Source organism: Manis pentadactyla, chromosome 6 (assembly GCF_030020395.1).
Source record: "Manis pentadactyla isolate mManPen7 chromosome 6, mManPen7.hap1, whole genome shotgun sequence".
Lineage (NCBI taxonomy): Eukaryota > Metazoa > Chordata > Mammalia > Pholidota > Manidae > Manis > Manis pentadactyla.
Window position 1 is genome coordinate 137433437 of NC_080024.1, and position 19242 is coordinate 137452678.

General features: G+C 40.6%; 1 long non-coding RNA gene across 1 annotated transcript; it reads left to right on the forward strand.

The window, feature by feature from the left end:
• Positions 1-491: 491 nt before the first annotated feature.
• LOC118928934 (uncharacterized) lies at positions 492-15518 on the forward strand. Its single transcript, XR_005031406.2, has 4 exons — positions 492-968; positions 2971-3030; positions 10092-10321; positions 15122-15518. It is a non-coding gene; the product is annotated as an uncharacterized LOC118928934 (long non-coding RNA).
• The last annotated feature ends 3724 nt before the right edge of the window (positions 15519-19242 follow it).

Sequence of the window (19242 nt, forward strand, 5' to 3'; positions counted from 1 at the left end):
ATAACACCAGGACTTCAAGCCAGTAATTGATTTTGTAATCAGTCCTTCTGGTAGCACTTTATAATGTTCTCACATATGGATTTAATTGGAATTTAATAAGACAGTTAGTGCATAATAAGTAAAAACCACATGATACTAAAAAACATATTTACTGAAGATTAACCACCATGGTGATACAAATCCATTATGTAGAAACCCCCATAAATATTTTTAGAATGTTAAATCATATGTAAACACTGTGTATTGCTCCAAGTAAATCTAGGTCTTCAGTTTCATTTAATTATTTTCTCTTCTGAGTAAACGTAGCTGTTTACTTCAACTAAATTCATTTTCATCGTATACAATTGGTTTAGTAAAATTCAGAGTCAGGGTGAAAAATCCTCAGCTTTAACATAAAGACGACTTTCTCATTCAGTAAGTCCAGGGTGAGACCTGAGAATTTGCATTTCCAAGTTCCTGGATGATGCTGCTGGTCTGGGGAATCACACATTGAGAAGCACTGATGTCAAGCATTGTCTTATTTTAAGATTGAAGAAAGGCTTTGGATTCTTCTGCCTTAATTTAAGGTGTGGTCTTAGCAAAATCTGCAATAGTAGTTTGAAGGTGGCTACAGGCTTTGTTATCACTGTCTGCGTGGAGAGGTGTGGGTTCTTTCTCCACCATTTAATCTGGATTCGTTCTACGATGGCTTCATCAATAGAATGCAGAGGAAGCGATGCATTAACGTGACTGGCAGTTTCTCCTTCCCCCCTCGTGGGCCCCGTGGCCACGTTCCGGGTTAGCCCAAGCAGAGAGATCCGCGTGGGGAAGAGCTGAGGCCACTGGCCGACAGCCTTGGCTGAGCTCCCAGGCAGCAGTGAGCACCAACTTGCCAGCCACGTGAGTGAGCCTTCCTGGGACTGGAGCTGCCTCAGTTTACACAACGTGGAGCAGAGACAAGCTGTCCCTGCCCAGATGGCAAAACCAGAGTAAGTAACGTGGTTGTTGCTATGAACCGTTAGGGGCTGGGTTATTTAACAGCGGTAGATAAGCACGATTGACCTGCCTGTAAATTGATGTGGGCCCAGAGGTTTTTCAAGAGGAGTCAGGCATAGATTTTGACTTTCCCCTTCAGATTATGTATTATAACATTTAAGGAGCTATGTTAACCAAATGAGTTATAAACGGTCAAAAACTCACTTTAGAATTTTATTTTTCAATTTTGCCAGTTCTTATACACTGAATTTGACCTTATGTGGGGGCAAAATAAGTAACTATCAACAAAGGCTTCACTTCGGGGTGTTGGGCAGGGTTTTCCATCCCTTAATATGTAAACCCATAGGGTCACTGATGCCTGCATTTCCTTAATATGACTCAATTCTTTTGCTTTGAATAAATGAAGCTTTGCTGTTAAAATGCAAAGAACGGTGGATGATTTCATACCTTCATGCTCAGGCTATTTATGGCTTAAAGTCAGTGCTCTGTTTGTTCTTCCCTAAGGGAGGCTGGCTACGTCCAGTTTCTTTGCAGTGAGCAGGTGTGGCCCCTCATACCACAATCAGCAACTTTGTGTGTATTTATGTAGGAATTTTGCTCTTTTATTATAGAAGCAATGCCACTGTTCTCATACGTGCAGCAGATTCCATTCCTGGAAGAAGCAATGAGATTGAAAACATATTTATTCATGGCATAAAGGTCATACTTGAAAGATTTACATTATTGATCAAGAAACTTATATCCAACTTTAAAAATGTATGCTCATTAACACTCTCCTTAGCAATTATCACTTACTTAGATGTGGTATACAGTTTATTCAATGTCCAAAATGTATTCAGATAGACTAAATAGAGTGCCAGTTTCAGTGTGATCTTAGACATCCAGTTCAGGAAAATAATATGTTGTTGTGCTTTGTAATACGTTCCTTCTGTATTTACATTATAACCACCAAAAAGCAAAGCAGTATTCTTATAATAAGGGATGTTCACCTCAGTTCAATAGCTTATTGTCCAGAATACCCATTGTGTGTAAGACAGTCTGCTGTGCACTGCAGGGGACTGAACAATCTCAATGATCTCAATGAAGTCTAGTTGGTGTAATAAAAACAGAATAAAAATGACTTTAATGCTAAGCAAACTTCTGGCAGCATCAAAAAAGAAATACAAAGCATTATAGGTATTCAAAGAAAAAAGTGCTAAAAATCTACCTGGCAAGATAGAGAAGCTTTAAAGGACTCAGTCTAAGTGGAAAGTGAAAACAAGACTCCCTTATACCAATACAGAATTGTATGCCATATAGAAGTATTACACATACTGTCTTAATTGACTCTGTAATATGTGGGGGAGTGATTTTCAAAGTATGTTCCTCAGACTAGCATCATTAGCATCTCCTGAGAGCTTGTTAGAAATGCAAATTCTCAGGTCCCACTTCAGACGCTAAGAATCAGCAGCTCTAGGGAAGGACCCACCCAGATCTGTGTTTTCACATGCTCTCCATCTGATTCTAGTGCATACTAAAGTGTGAGAACCACGGATGCAGGATTTTTTGATTTCATAACATTCTTTTGATTTCCTGTATGATAAGATTAAGAGTTATTGAAGTTGGATTTTGCCGAGTTCCTAGAACTATTCCAGGAAATCTAATATCAAATTCTTTCAGATTGAATGTATAACTTTCTTTTGAATTGCATCTTGAAGAGCAGTTAGGAATTTCACACATGACGATGGAAGAGTATTGGAAAAGCCTGGGGTTGTTTTAATTGGATGGAAAATTATCTTGGAGATTTTGAAAGATACATTTGAAGGAATTTTGGCTTTTAGGTTCTTTTCCCCAAGAAATATGTCCTTGGATGTTTTATTTGGAACTATGTGTCTTATTACATAAATACAGATTTAAAAAATTATGTCATAATTCTTTCTGTTGTACTGGTTTGAAATTCATTTCCCCCAAATGTTTGAATCTTTACAGTCTTTATGTACATTTTTTTTCTCACAGTTGCTTTGAGAATCGTCTTAAGAACCAGGGACTAAGCCTATTTCTCTCTTTACTTGAAAGGTAGGCACATTTTTTATTTGTAAATTACTCATAATAAGGGATCAGAAACTCTTGATAAACTTCAACATGTGCAGGGATGTTATGGATTGGTGGAAATCAGACTGGGCCAGTTCCAGGCAGACTGAGGCAGGGATCCCCAGCGCCCACAGCCTCACTGTGTCTGGAACCCTGAGGCTCTCCTGGGATATCCTGAGAACTGACCAACTTACCAACTTAAGGTTTTGATAATTTGGACAAAGACTTTTTAAGGGAGAGCCTTAAAAGAAGGAAACTAGCTTTTGATCATTTTATTGGAACACTATTAATATGGGATAAAATGTGGCCTGATTTATGTTTTCTATCTGACAATTATGTATCTTTACTTTTATCAACCATTTTAATGAACTTTAAAACCTTGACTTATTTAATTCTTTTTTGTAACAGAGAGTAAATTATCTCTTGGTGGTGAGCAGTTATATGAGTTTTGACAGATGCATATAGTCATGTAACCACCATCACAATCTAGATGTAGAGCAGCTCTGACCTCAGATGTTTCCTCATGCTGTCCCTTGGTAGTCAGCGCTTTACACCATCCCCAAGCCCTGGGAACCAGAATCTGTTTTTTATTCCTATAATTTTGCCTATTCCAGATGGTCTTATAAATGGAATCATACAGAATGTAGCCTTTGAATCTGGCTTCTTTCACTCAGAATGCATTTGAAATTCATCCATGTTGCTATGTGATCAATAGTTTATTTCTTATTTATTGTTGAGCAGTATTCCACTGTATGGATGTGCCATGCCACAGATTATTCATGAATTGTTAGATGTTTGCTTGTTTTAGTTTTTGGCAGTTACAGGTTTTTGTGTACAATTTTTGTGTGAACATGTTTTCATTGTTCTTGGATAAATACCTAAAAGAGATCAGTGGATCATATGGTAAGAGTTCACTTAACTTTATAGGAAACTCAGTTTTCCAAAGAGATTGTATCATTTTGCATTCCCATCAGCACTGTGTAAGAGTTTCTAATGCTCCACATTCTTGCCAGAATTTGATACTATCTTTTAAATTTAAAAAATATATAGCTATTCTAATAAAAGTATGTGACATATTGTGGTTTTAATTTGCATTTCTCTAATTACTAATGATGTTGAGTATCTTTTCATGTACTTATCTGCCTTTGTGCATCTTCTTTGGTGAAGTGTCTGTTCAAATCTTTTGCCTAGTTTTTATTGGCCTTTTTGTTATTACTGAGTTTGAAGAGTCTTTGCATATTCTGGGTACATACCTTTTTTTGGAGATGTATTTTGCAAATAATTCAGCAGATACTGGAAAGCTTCACACTTTCTCCTTGCTCTGTGATCTGATACAAACCTTGCTGTCTAGTCCTGAGTTGTGGCACTGATGCCTCACCTGGTCCATGTCTGCATCATGAGATGATCTCCAATGAGCCAGTTCTCTCCCTGTGAACATGAGGGAAGGAATTTGCATTCAGGTTGAAGCAGGAATACAAGGCTCCAGAAATGTTATTCAAAGTGGTTCCAGGAGACTAGAGAAATAGAAGGGCTGGAACTAAGGGGATAGAGCTGTATTCTGAGCATATTAAGAAGTGGTTTGACATCCATTTGTGGGCCTTCTCTTATGTATTATAAATACCACTGGTACAACTGGTAGCCTTTCTCATTTGGGGTTATACATAAGGGTACAAGAACAACTCTGTTTGTATATATACCAATGGGCATATTAACTTCAAATTACATTGCCTTTGCACAGAAATTCTTTGGGGCACCAAACTGTCTTTTTTGGTCTATTGTCTTATCTTTAATCACTGATACTTTAGAATGTTAGATTTTTAATAACTTTATGACCTGAATATAACCATTTTTATTCATTTGTGAAGATGTTGATGATGATGTGGGCAGAAATTGAATGATGAGCAGTGGCTTCCTTTTGAAAAGTAAATGCTTCCTTTTTTATATGGTGACTATCTCCCTTGGTCATACTCCTGCTTGACTTCTGTTCAGTCAGATCCGGCCTTGGAAATAACTGGAGTTATTTCTGCAAAGTATTGGCTGCAAAGTGTTGCTCTCAGCAGCTGGTATCAGCATCATGCCTTAATGCCTGAAAGGTCCTCTTTCCCAGTATTCCCCGTTGTATTGATGCTTTCCATTCCCAGGTCCAGTAGCCAATTCTCACCAAAGCTGGTGCTGAAAAAACGCAGTGCATATTGCGTCACCTGCTGGTCATGTCTGCCTTAGGGCTGGGGGTGCTCTGGGCACCAGCGTGTTCCTCCCATTCCATTCAGTCCTTATCCAATCTCTGTCATGTTTATATGACTGGAATCCTTTTCTGTGTGTCTCTTGAACTAGAGTCTTGCCCTCAACTGAAGCTAGATGGCTACTGAGCATGCTGTTTAGCCACTCCCAGTCCTCTCTCCCGGGGCTAGTTCTTGAGCCTCACGACTTCAGTACCTGGCTTGAATTTTGCTCTTCTCTCTCCACTCCGGGGCCTGCAGAGGGGTCTTTATCCACTGGCCCTCCCTCATCTACACAAATATCTGCCACCCTTGGAAGGCAGGATCTATAACATTAGTGTTTGACCAACTTCTTCCTTCTCCATGGGTCCCAGGTGTTGAGTTTTCCTCTTTAAAGCTTTGCCAAAAGCAAACCATTTACCACTTAGACAAGAGGAGATTTATTACACTCAAACAAAAGGATAAAATGTTTCTCTAGGAATACTCTATGCCATCAGCCAAAGAGCTGCCCCAGCCGAGGCTGAGTCAGCTGCCGGCACCTCCCTGGGCCTCCCGTCTTCTGTCACAACTATATAGTAACTGCGGGTCCAGCGTCCACCTTCCAGAACATGACCCCAAAGGGCAGTCAGACCCCACATTCTTCTGCTGAGATGACAGCCTGCAATTCCAGCCAGTTTCCTCGTGTAGACTAGTTTTATAGATTTGCTGCCTCTCAAACTGGCTCTTGGCTGTCTATTTATTGGTCAGTCTGATCATATGATCTAAATATTCCTCAAGTCATTAGAAAGCAAAGAGGGAGTAATAAGGTCAGATATTGGTTGTATTTCAGGCACCAATTAGAATCTGGGATTACTTGCATGCATGGGGTTCTAAAAGAAGTAAGATTATTTGTGTTACTCCCAGATCAGGACATTTCATTTCTTTAGAAGAAATATTTTATTGAGACGCTTCTACAGTATCTCTCTTTGTGATAGCCAGATTCATTTTTCTGTTTTCAAAAGCCTATTTAACACTCTAAAGGGTATAGTGGATGTATCAATTTAGACATGTGGAATGGAAAAATTTATGTATGGTCTTGTACAAGCATATTACATGTTAGAAAGAGCCCTTGAAGTCTGCTATATGATCTTAATGCCTACTCTTGTCACTGCTTAGGGAATCCTGTTAACCTACAGTCTTTGTACAGGTCCTCTTTGGATGCGGCTATTGGCTGAGTTTGAGCCCCAGTTGGCGAGACCCCTCTGTGCAGCCTGATGTGGACCAATCCCATAACAATACGCTGGAGCTGAGCTGGTATTTCCTGTCCCGCCTTTCCCTGCTTTCCCTATAAGCCTGTGTTGTCAAAGTCCTGGCAGGCCTCACAGCTGGAAAAATAGCCAACTGCGTCATCATGTAGTGCCAGGAAGGGGGCACACCTGCGATCTACTTGATTGTCATCCATTTGATTGGCTATTAAGGTGTCCCTGGATTACAGGTAACAAAGGTGATTTGCAGCCGTATCTGAGTTCCCTTTCCTTTCCTTTGTACCTTTCTCCTCATCCCCTTCTTCTGGGGAAAGAAACCTTTGTATTTTTGCATCAGAGCCAAACAAATTTAACATGCTTGCAAGCCATAATTTTTCTCATTGAAAATGAAAATAGATTTAATGAAGACAAATTTAGAGATTCGTTATTTTATTCAATAGAAGAATAACAATGAGCAAATTGGCCTTGTTCTTTAGGTGCTAAAATGCTCATGCCTGGGCGTATTTGGGAAATAGGAATACATCTTTCTACTTGTCATTCTGATATTAGATCAAAGCTGGGTAGGACAGTGGGGACTCGGCATAGCTTGTTACTCATCACTGTTCTACTGCAATGTCACCTAGATCTCTAGATAAAATGCAATTTCTTTGGCTTGTTCTCTGGAGATTTTGGGGTGAAAATTAATAATCTGTATATATATATATTTTTAAACCAGTGCCCAAATGATCCTTAGGATCTTTCAAATTAGGGAAACACTGTCCTAAAGGAACCATGCTTGACTCTTACAGAGTCGTGGGAGTGTTGAGGTAGAAGGATCTTGAGGGGTCATCACTTACCCTCTTTTTTAAGAGACAGATATTGTGGTACAGGGAGTGGCTGGACCTTGCTCAGCTCATCCCGTCTATTGGAGGAGAAGCCGTCTGGAGAACCTGTGTGTCCAAATTCCTGCCGAGGCACTGGGTGTTGTCTGTGCCTGACCACGTTTCCTACCTGAAGATCGCCATGATGGACACACATGCTCGGGAACTTCATGGAGACCAGATTGGATGGACAGCAAAGTCTTAATCTGAGAGGGCTTCCCTTTCCAGTAATATCCAAGAATGCTCTGCTCCTAAACAGTGCTCTTCCACCTTGGAGGGCTGTGCAACCTGCACTGAAGCCATCCTTCCTGCCTGCAGCCCGAGAGAGCAGGTACTGGCCATGTTGAGTCTTGACATCTTTCTCTCAAGGGCTTCTTTCTCTTTTGTGTTTGCATCGAAGTTATTAGCAAATTTAGATTGTGAGTCTGTTGGTCAAAAACTGTAGCTGATTTTGTTCTGTACACAGGCAAGGATGGGTCTTCAGGATATGGGGGAAATGATACAAAACCAGCCTTTTCTATTCTTTTGACTTCTTAACAGTGGTTTTAACAGAGTAAAAGTTAAAAAAGTGCTCTTTGACAGAAGCTCTTGTATCTGCATATTATCTGGTATCTTTAATGAAGTAGCTTGTTTAAGGATATGTATGAAAATAAGAGAAAAGATAATTTAGTGCTTGAGGGAAAAATATCCATGTTTCTCCAATACATATATGTATTATACACATGCTGTAAGTATTTAGTATTGGGGCTATTCATTCATTTTTTAAACAAATGAACCTAAGTTTCCATCCCCTTCAAAAATGTACTCTCAAAAATTAACTGCCACATTTTAAAAAACAAACTAACAAAAAGCCTACCTCATTTTTGGTTCAAAACTCTATAATTCCACATGATCATTCATTTTATTATTCAAATTCCAGGTGACTTTTGCAGGGGTTTCATGAATCAAATTTTCCTATGAACATATGCATTTAAAATACTTAAATGCGTGTGTCACATGTATTAGAGAAATAATACTCTCAGTCAGCTCAAGCTTCTGTAACAAAAGTCCATAGACCAGGTAGCTTACACAGCAGAAGTGTAGTGCTCACAGTTCTGGAGGCAAAGTGCAAGGTCAAGACCCTGGCAAATCTGGTGTCTGGTGAGGACCCTCTTCCTTATTTGCATATGGCTGTCTTCTCATTGTTTCCTCATGTGGTAGAGAGAGAGGTCACCTCTTCCTTGTCTTATGAGGGCACTAATCCCATTCATAAGGGCCCCACCTTTATGATCTAATCACCTCCAAAAGGCCCCATCTTCTCATACCACCATGCTGTGGATTAGACTTCAACATATGCATTTTGGGGATATGGCCGTTGGGTCATAGCAAACACAATCCTCTGACAGAAGACCCCTCAGTAACAATATAGGAGAGAAACTTAAGAGGTAAGCATGATCAGGTTGACATATATGTAAGGTAGCACAGAAGTGGCTATGAAGCCTGGACAGAAATGATCACACATTTATACAGTAAACAGAAGAAAGACTAATTGGTACAGCCCATCTCTGTAAAAGGCAAACAATGCACCTTGTGATTGTTTCCTCTGCACTTCATGAGAGATTGTTAATTTTGGAGCTATGTGGTTATAATTCCAAAGAGTTAGAAGACCGGTGACTTTGCTTTGTTAAATCAAAAGTTCTGTGACCTCTTAGTTTTTAAGGAGATACCCTAAAGAGATGAGGGCAGGAAGTTAACCACATCCCTTCTCAGAGAAAATTCCATTATATACTTAGGCATGCCCTAGACAAGTCCCTGGGAAATGGTCTAACTGTGATGTGAGCAATGACTGCATAATTGAAAGAAGTATGTTACCTGCTAGGGTGATTATTTTGAATAAAAACACTAATTTGATATAAAAGTCTTGGTATGTTTACTTAGAAAATCAACCCCATCACAGTTTGCATGTGGGCTGAATTGCTAAATATGAAAGCTCACTTAAAAAGTCACTCTGCTGAGTCACTCATTCAGAGAGAAGCTGACAAGGTAATTAAACAGTGGGAGCTGAAGACGGAGACAGCAGATGTCTTGAAGTGAGGACAGGGTGTGCAGAGTCACCAAAGGGCTGAGCTTAGAACTGCCTGGGTGCAAGAGTGGGTTGTCTGAGGGACAAAGAGGAGTCCAGACACATCCCCAACGCCGGGGACATGCTACTCTGGGGCCTTAATGCTGTGACTTTGATGACCTCACAGCTAAGTGTAAGCTGTGAGGGAAAGTACCAAAGCTACAGAAAAGAGAAGAGGGAGAGGATTAATTAGCCCATGAATAGTAAAAAAGTGAATGGGAGGCAGACTCCTTGCTAAGTAGATTACTGTCCTTTGATCCAGTTAGCTTTTGAGAGCAGCTCTAGCTGGTGGAATTTTCTGCAATAATGGGGGTGTTTTCTCTCTGTGTTCTCTGGTGTGGTAATGGCTAGAGACTGAAGTTTTTATTTTAATTAACTTCAATTTAAATAGCTACGAGGGCTTAGGGGCTACCATATTGGAGGGTACTTTAGTGAGGAACTTAACTATTTTTAGTGTAGTACTAAGTACTTCTACAGAGAAAGGACACAGGCTTTTCACTTTTCTCTTACGAGTGACTTTTGCTAACTTGTTTTCTTCTTTTATACAGCTGTATTGCTTACTGAGCACACAGAATGTATGAGTGTTTTAAATTCCTTTTTGTTTCCTTTTCCTTGTTCAAAGTGACGTATCCCTGTGTCTGCAGCATTCCAGGCCACAGGGTGAGGCTCGTCCACTGGCCTGGAACTCCAGGGGAGCCCGAGGGCCTGGGGTCCCTGGCTACATTTTGGGACTTGTTGGTGCCCAACTGACCAAGAGCTTGAGAGCAAATGCATCCTAGCTGACAAAGAAATAAAAAAATCCCCTTTCTTCTGGTCCTTGTGTTCTCTTCCTTCCCTGATCGAAGACACTGGGTAAGTGAGAAATTGCGCTGTCCCTTGCGGCATTCTGCCCAGAGATTTCATTGCTGAAACCAGCATATGTTGCTGTGGGAGCTTTCAAGGAACTGCATGTGGACCAGGGCTGGAGGAGGACTTTTCTTCTCAGATATAATTCTTTACCCCTGTCCCCCACCCACACAAAAGCACTGGCTCTTTCCTTTCAATTTGTTTGTGAGATTTAACATCTCTTCCAACATAGGGCCATATGTTTAGCATATAGCAGTAGAATGATAGCAACATATAATTGCTTTCATTTCCTATAATTACCTCAAATCTTGCTGGCTTTATTTATATTCCTTATACCAAGTACAAGGACACTCAGGGATGCTGTGACTGAATTGGAAAATGTCTTCATTTTCTAAGCGACTGTGCCTCAGACCCAGGGAGGGCGAAATGCCTTGTTCAGGGTCAGGGTGGGACAACTGGTCCCTGCAAAAGCCTGCATTTAGTTCATTCATTCTTGAGATTGATTTGTATTGATTGTATTTTCTTCATCATTGAAAACATGATATAGTTGATGGAGGGGCAGACTACGAATAATAGTTATTCTCATTGCTCCAGAAATTGAAAAAAACCTTTGCTTTAAATTTTCTCAGGTTGCCGCCTGCAGTGAGCCCCTGCAGTAGAAATAATCTGCTAGAGCTGTAACCCCCGCTTGGTGTCAGTACTTTAATTGGCATCAGGGTCTTGATCAAAGACCTCAGTACCAGGATTCCTGGCCCAGCATTGGGAAATGAATTCAGTAAATATGACTTGAGCGACCCAGCGTCCACTCACCCCACAGGTGACTCTTTGCAGTTAGCCCTACTCCTGAACCAGAGGGGAAGCCTCTGCCCCGCTGGAAAGAGGCCCCCTGTGATGACTGTTGCTTGCTAGGGCCAAGTTGAGCTTCTCCGGGAATCCCATGGCACTCCTATAAAGAGTGCCGGAGCCATGAGAACTACTTTTAGGGGAATAATCCCTCTGAATGCTGCCTCTGATCTCCGCAGAGTGGCTCTCTGCCCACTGCTTCTGTGAGTTTACTAGCAGCCTTAGCCTGACTTGATTCAGGGATTTCTCCTCTAAGTCTATGCCACCTGAATTCCTATTGCCTCTTTATTTTCCTGCCTTGTTCTTGGCCGTTTCCCTTGGTCCGTGGCCCAGGCTTGCCCTGTGCTCCTGACAAGTCCATCTTACATCCCGATCCAGTATAGGGGTCACCTTATTTTTAAAGGTCTTACTCTGTCACCCAGCCTGCCTCCTGCGGTCACCCTGGCCAGTCTGCTTCTGCCACAGAAAGCAGATTCTGACTTCCTATCGCCAGTTCCAGACCCCATAAGTATCTTTCTAATACTCCCCTGGATGAAGAGGGAAGAACGCTGCCCTGTACGTCGGGCACTCTATTTCCCCTGTCCCGGCTGCGGGTCAGGAGGAGAGAGGGCTGGACTCGGGGGCACTTTGGCTCAGGTGCCTGGGGTCCTGGGGTCATGACACGATACATTTTTGTTGAATGAACGCTAATGAGGATCCTTATTTGCATATATTCTCATAAACTTTTTCCAGGCACTTCCCTGTACAGGATTTTATTTGCCCCTCTTGACCTAGAGTAAATAAATGATGAGATCACAAGACAAGGTGGGAGATGAAACAGAAATAATGCAGGTGTTTGCACTCACTGCATTTAGAGGTTTCACACCAGCCTTTTCCATACTGTGTTTCTGAGAACTTGTTACTTCTACTGTTTCCCTTGTTTCAGTTGATATCATCAAAATCTACCACATTACCCAACTTAGAAGCCTCTGGCTCGTCTTCCATTCCTCTCTGCCCACTCACACCCAGCAGTCACCAAGTCTTATTCTTCCTTTCCACTCTTGCTCTGCTTCTCTGAGCAATAATAGGAGTGTAATTCCGGTCTTTCTCATGTATATTACCTGGACAATTAAAATTGTCTCCCAGCTGGGTCTTCCTCCACCACTCTTACCGAATGTATTTCATACACGCATTTGCTACACTGCTTTCAGGGTTGCCAGGATTGTCTTCTAAAACTTGTATTTCCAAATTTCACTCCCCTTGTTAAAGGCTATACAGCCAGCAGGATAATGTCCCAACTCCTTGGCAAGGTTCTCTCAGACCTTATTTGCAATACATCTCCACCACATAGCCTAGATTCCATCGAACATACCTTCTAGGCCTTCCTGAGATTTGTGCAACCATTTTTTTTTTTTTTTACAACTGAAAGACCCACCTGTTTTGCTCAAAGGATTCCTCCTTAGTTTTCTAGATGCAACTAAAGGTATAACTGTTTCCTGACTGTGTATCTGTCCTTATTCCCTCCCCCAGGCACTTGTGGCTTACCCTGTGTTCCACCGGTCTATTGTCCATTCCATGTCTTTTTCTCTTGTCACTGGGTGCAACATATACTTAGTGTTCTGTTTGTCTAACTTATAGCCAATGGGTGGGCTGAAAACCAGTTCTTAATCTTATAATTCTTGTATTCCATTTGGCATTTTTCTTGCTATCACATCAAGTGTTGGCAATAGTATCGAACACATATTAACTGTGCATCAAGTGTTGATTTTCTTGCCCACTTCAAAAATGTAAAAAAGTGACGGTCATTTGTTAGGGATTACTATGTTTTGGTCACTGTGCTTTGCATAACTTACTGAGTTTTGGTATTATTATCTCTATGTGGTCTGTAAGGACACTGAGGCTTCGTCCCTATTTGCTTTTTCTCCCAGGGCATTACAAAATGACTCATCAGTTACCCTGCCGTGACTTGTTTATGGATTCTATTGGGTGATTGTGTTGCCCTCTCAGGCAATATATATGTATTCATTAGGGACCTTCTAAGCTTTTCTCTGGAATAGTGACACTAATGAATAGATGGGGTAGGTCAGTTGAGTGCCAGAGTCAGATTATACCAGTTCCTGAGGGTCAATTATTAAAGTTCATGAATTTCATTAGCTGGTTGTTTAAGTCAGCTTTTAGTAAAAATTCAATTATGTGAACATGTAAAGCAAATTATAGTTAAAAAGATTTATGTTAAAAACTCATCACTTTATAATTATTTTACTACATTTTGCTATTATCTGCACTCTTGAGCTTATACATTTATTGTATCTGTATCATATAAATACTGTATGTGGGGGGTGCTACTGTGAATCTCTTCCTAACTCCTTGATTTGTGACATCACATTGGTAGATTAAAATCGGCTATGGTAAGAGTACTTACACCATAGGAATTGGCAAACACTGTAACTCTGGGCTTCTACTCTTACCCCTCGCCTGGTTATTAAACATTTAGCAAGACAGCATTGGGATGGGAGCATATTCAAAGGTGGTATTCTACAAATATACACCAATATGGCCATAATGATTGGTAAATTATAAGAAAACCTTTATACTTATTGGCAATAAAACCTGCTGCTCCAAGATCCTAAGGGCCCCCCAGCTGCCTAGACCATCTAGTCCCTTCATTGGGCCCTCTGGGACTTAGCCATGAGCCAGCCATTAAATGACCAATGCCTGGTCCAACAGGGGCCTCCTAGACTTTGATCCTGTGCCAGCCCTTCATCTCTTCACTATTTAAGTCACAGTGAAGGGACAAGGGAGAGCTTATTTTAGATTGGAAGTATCCTGCATTGGTTGTCAAATTATACCATGTAGGCAATCACTTATTCGTTGACACATAGCACCAGCCTGAAAACATCAGTCTTCCTTATTCGCTGATGGAAAAGATTCCTAGTATCATGGAACAGCCTATTCTGTGCATTTCATACCACAATGGGTCATCATTTCGTGTAACAGGTTGACTTCCAGCCTTGGATATATATATATTTAAGTTTACAAAGGAACTCTTAGAAAAAATAACAACTCCCAGGCCCAGTGAAACTGGAATCTTTTGGGTGTGTGTGTGAAAAATTGGTGCCCTGATACCATTATTTATTAAAAGCTCTCTGAGTGATTCCAGTGAGCAGTCACTGATCCAATATACAGGATGAGGCCAGAGAGTGACAGTCCACACATCTTGGTTGGACTTAGGGCTTTACCATTCACCAGTTGTGTGATACTGGGCAAGTCACTTAAACTCCCTGAGTCTTGGCTTCCATATCTATGCAATGGGAAGATTAATAACCTGTCTCACAGAATTCTGTAGAGATTACATGAAAGCATAAGGGAGCAATTTCTGAATGGCAAAGTGCTAAATAATACAAGTGACTCTGGCTGGTTTGTTCAACAAATAAGCTTGTAGCCAGGTTGCATATATCAGCATTAGAGTGCTTTCTTAATACCAGCCAAAAATCCTCTGCCACATCTAGGGAGATGGAGAGGGCTAATAATTTTAAGCATACCTGGTGTAACTGTGGGCTCTGGTTTGAATGTATATCACCTTCCGACACCATTTTTTGAAGCCACCTGAGATACTGGCCTCAGTACCATCCCTGGGCAGGGAGCTCCAAAGGTTAATTACAATTGGATGCTCCTATACCATTTCTAATGCCCTGCTGTTATATGTCACCCAGTGTCAACTTACTCTTTTCATGGAGCAGGAAAGTCAATGACCACCATGACCTTTGACTTACTTCCCTTTATTTTAGAAGCAAATACGGTTTAGCTTCCAGGATTAGACAAGTAGAAAATTGTGAAAACAATGTTTCAATTCCTTTGTTTGCTGAAAAATGCAGGATCCTGGCTAGATGCTTGTATGTCTGAGAGTAATAGATGAGAATGTGCACAACTTAATTCAACACCATCCTGGCCAAAGATGGGGCCTTAAGTTTCTTTTTTTTTCAGGTACTAAAGCTTCAGGAGGGTAGAAGAAAGGTGGTAACGGGCTCAGAAACCTGGAAATGCTGCAGCTGATATTCAAGAACAAGCTGTTGTGTGCAAGCACACCAGATGTCCCAACATCAGAAAGCGGATGTCACAAATCCAAGAAGAGCTGTAGCAGGAAAGAGCCAATTGACAAGATTTTTTCTTCTTTTTTCTAATTAGCTGTAATTTTCTGATTTTCTGATTAATAGTAAAAAATTCAGCACAGAAAGGGATCATACATCTAAAGTATCCATAATTACACCTAACAGATTATCGTTTAAAATTTTGGAGTATGCCCTTTGGATATTTTCTTTATCTTCGCAGAGTTTCTGCTTATAACATGCCTTCCATGATCTTTTTTAAATAATAAACTATTACGAACAGTTTTATTATGTAAGACCAAACAGGTTAATATCACCTTCTCTCTCTCTGTCTTTGCATGCATACCACACACACACCACACACACACACTCACAAACCACACACACCACACACACATACACACACACACACATACCACACACACACACACACACACAGTGTGGTAAGTGCTGGGCTATCTGCTAATTTTTAATTAGAGTCATTTTGAAAAAGGGTGTTTGTTGTCAGTATCATCACAGAATTTCTGGGTGGGCAGGGATAGCCAGAGTTCACCTAAAAGCTCTTTTGTGCCAGGTGGGTTTCAAATTTGCACCCACAATACTCCTGTGAAGAATAGCTGTATCTGCATCACTCTCTGCTTCTTATCTTAGAAAACCAAACAAGGTTAAAAATAACTTCACTTTGGGTAATATTAGCTGGAAAGAAGATCTTGGTCCTAGTCAGCTGTGAAAGGGGCTAATGAGGAGTGGGGAGAGGACTGCTGGGTTGTATGGCCAGAGACCCTCATGACCATCCATCAGCAGAAGTTCTCCGGAAGGTTGAAGGAGGGTCAACACTCTTGGGAGTTATTTTGAGCAGCCCAGGAAAGGGCCTCTGTAAACAGCCAAGTGTGGCCAGAAACAGATCGCCATACTGGAACATTCAAGTTAGCTTGTCAACTGGGTCATGTCCAACTTCTGCATTTCCATATGGGATAGAAGAGACACATCAGTTTGAGAAATTGTTGGCATACCAAAAGTCTAATGGTCCTTCCTTCAAGTCTGTATCAGCCTGCCACATTTTCCAGCATGGAATCCCATCCCTTTCTTATTGCACCCTTCATGTGTCTCCAGCCCTTCGGGGGGTTGAAGGTTACTGATTTTCTTTTAGGCTTGGTGCCTTACCCAAACATGGTTCCCTACTAGCTCATGGATATATATTTATTTATCATCCATTTAATAACCCATTAACAGAAATTTATGGAATATCTATTAAATGCATCAGGGAATACAGAGGAGTATAGGACCTGATCTTTAGCCTAAAAAGCTCCCTTTCTGTAGACATAAAACTAACACATATGAAATGTATCGGAATTGCTGAGGCAGAATATGATTGAAGATAGATTTACATAGTATGTAGAAAACATGTCAGAACAAAGGAGAGCTGATGAAAACCAAGGGGTCTGTAGGGCTTCCTCCCAGAAGTGGGGCTTTATCTCAGCTCTGATGAATGGGTGACAAAGACGTAGATGGATGGGGGCCAGACAACAAGAGAGGTACATATTCCTCATGCAGAAATGAGCAGTAAACATGCCGGATTCATGGGACAATGAAGAGACTGGATAAAACTGTAGTAGAAAGGTACGTTGGTTGCTGTCTACACCTGAGATAGATTGGATTCAAATTCTAAAGGGAGAGGGGAAGATGGTCAGAGGGAAAGAGAAGCTACATTGTAAGAAGTTCACAAGTGAGTGAGGCTGAATGTCTCCAACTTTCCTCAGGTGTCCTTTAGTGAGCAAATGCTGCCTCCAAATTAAACAGTTCTCTGCTTCATGACTGGACCTTGTTGCACTGGAAATCCTTTTTCACTGAATTTCAGAGGCTCCAAGTCAGTGGTGGAAAGGCTGATGCCTTATGAAGCCTTGTATAGCTATTTGGTACAGTTAGGGGTAGTCCTTCAAGGTGATGAAGCCACTGACTGTTATTTAATTTTCCAGTAATGGTCCTAAATTGCATGGAATCAGCCCATTTTCTCTTCCTGTGACCACATGTATGTATTTTAAAGATCCCTGGTCATGGACTTGAACATGCTCACCAGGATTTTCATCTAGATCTTTAGCTCTGTCAGCACTCTTCTCCCCCTAGACAAATTTACCAGCCCAGACAGAGAGCAACTCAAGAGACTATGAGTGATTTAGTCCTCATGCGAATTGATCATTTAAAACATGCCATGGCCCCTGTGGCTCTCCCCCAACCCCCCCACCAATCTTCTCTTTAGGTCATTGAGAGATAGAGAAGATGAATCCTAATGCTATCTTTGTGATGAATCTTCTGGCTTTATGGCTGGCAGTTTCAATACAAGGGTTGAGTCTCTTGTGGTATTCAAATATCATGGTACCCATTCTAAATCTCTTGGGCCTGAAATGGTCTAGAATAGAGTTAGAGAGTATCTAGGAGATCCCTTTCATACTCAGTATGAAGAAACTGAGGACCTAAAGAGAGAATGTGACTTTCTAGTTAGGGCATGCCCAAGCCCCAACTGCCTCTTCTTTCATTACTGTGCTGTTTCTGCTCCAGTAAGCCCCCATCTGGCTGCCCTTCTCTCCCATGACCACGTATCATGTAAGTGTGTAAAATGAAAATATTCAAATTAAAAAATTAAATCACCAATAATACCCCTATAATAATATAATTACGGTTAATATTTTGATTTTATATCTCTTCAAACTTTTCTCTTTGTAAATATGGCTACTGGGTGCATAACATATACATTTTATTCAAATGGAACCACAGTCATATTTGTTCTGTTACCTATTTTTCTTACCTACATTTATCACGAGCATCTTTTTACATCACCCAATATAGACTAGCATCTGCAGTTTCAAAGTCTGCATTGTGTTCTCTTTTACGGATGAACCATCACACAGCAGACACTAACATTTTCATTCTCCTTTTACAATCTGATAGGTAAACCATTTTATGCTCTTTCTGTTCTATTTGCATTCTTTGATAACTGGTGAGGTTAAGTAACCTTTTTTTCATAAGTTCATTGGCCATTGGTAGGATAAAAATATTTTCTTGAAGCCTAATAGGCTCCGATTTTCCACAACACACTGACCTTCATGGATCCAATTAAAAGGACTGTGAGGAGGAACTAACTGGTTTATTAGACCCAGTACATGTGGGCTAGAGATTGTGAACTGCATTGCCCTTCAAGATTTTCTGGGGCTAAAAGCTAAGCAGAAACAAATGAACCTACATAGACAGCAAAGCGCCTTTATATTCCTAATGCTGTATAGGCATGATTTATACCCAGAAATTAAAGGCATGCTAGATTGATACTTTTTTACAATTGCCTAAACATTAACAGCTATATCTTAAAACTTGGCCAAGTCCTGTGGAACCTCCTGTGATACACTTTTTCCTGTGAGAATAACACCTGGTTAGGGGTGGTGACTCTCTCCATTTATCCTAAGTCTATGATCACTTCAATGCTACCATCTTTGCCAACTACAGTGAATTGCAGCTGATCAGCATTTCCCTAAACACTTTCAATTATATGCATGCAAAATAAAAGCCACCCATCTTTGTCCAAGTAGATTTTTCTTAGCCTGGATATCATTCTCTACCAAACAGTCACTATTTATAGAGATATGTATATGTAAATATACATGTGTATCTATTTATTCCTGCAGGCTTATTCCAGTGATACAAACATCTCTAAAAAGTCTTTGTTAACTTTTTGTTGGAAACGTGATTTCCTTTCTCTCCTGGGATTCTTAATCAGAGACCAGGGTCCTCCTAAGTGAAGTTTCTAGCTCCTAGTAGAGGGACCCCCTTCTCTCCAGCCTTATAACTATTTCTCTAATATAGTTCTTAGATTGACTTATGGTTTATTTTTATAGAGATCTGTCTTCCTCATTAAGTTACGGGTGTCTTCAGAACACAGAATTATGTTATTCCTTTTTATAACACCTGGAACATAGTAACTGGTCAATAAATACTCCTTGAAAAATTCAA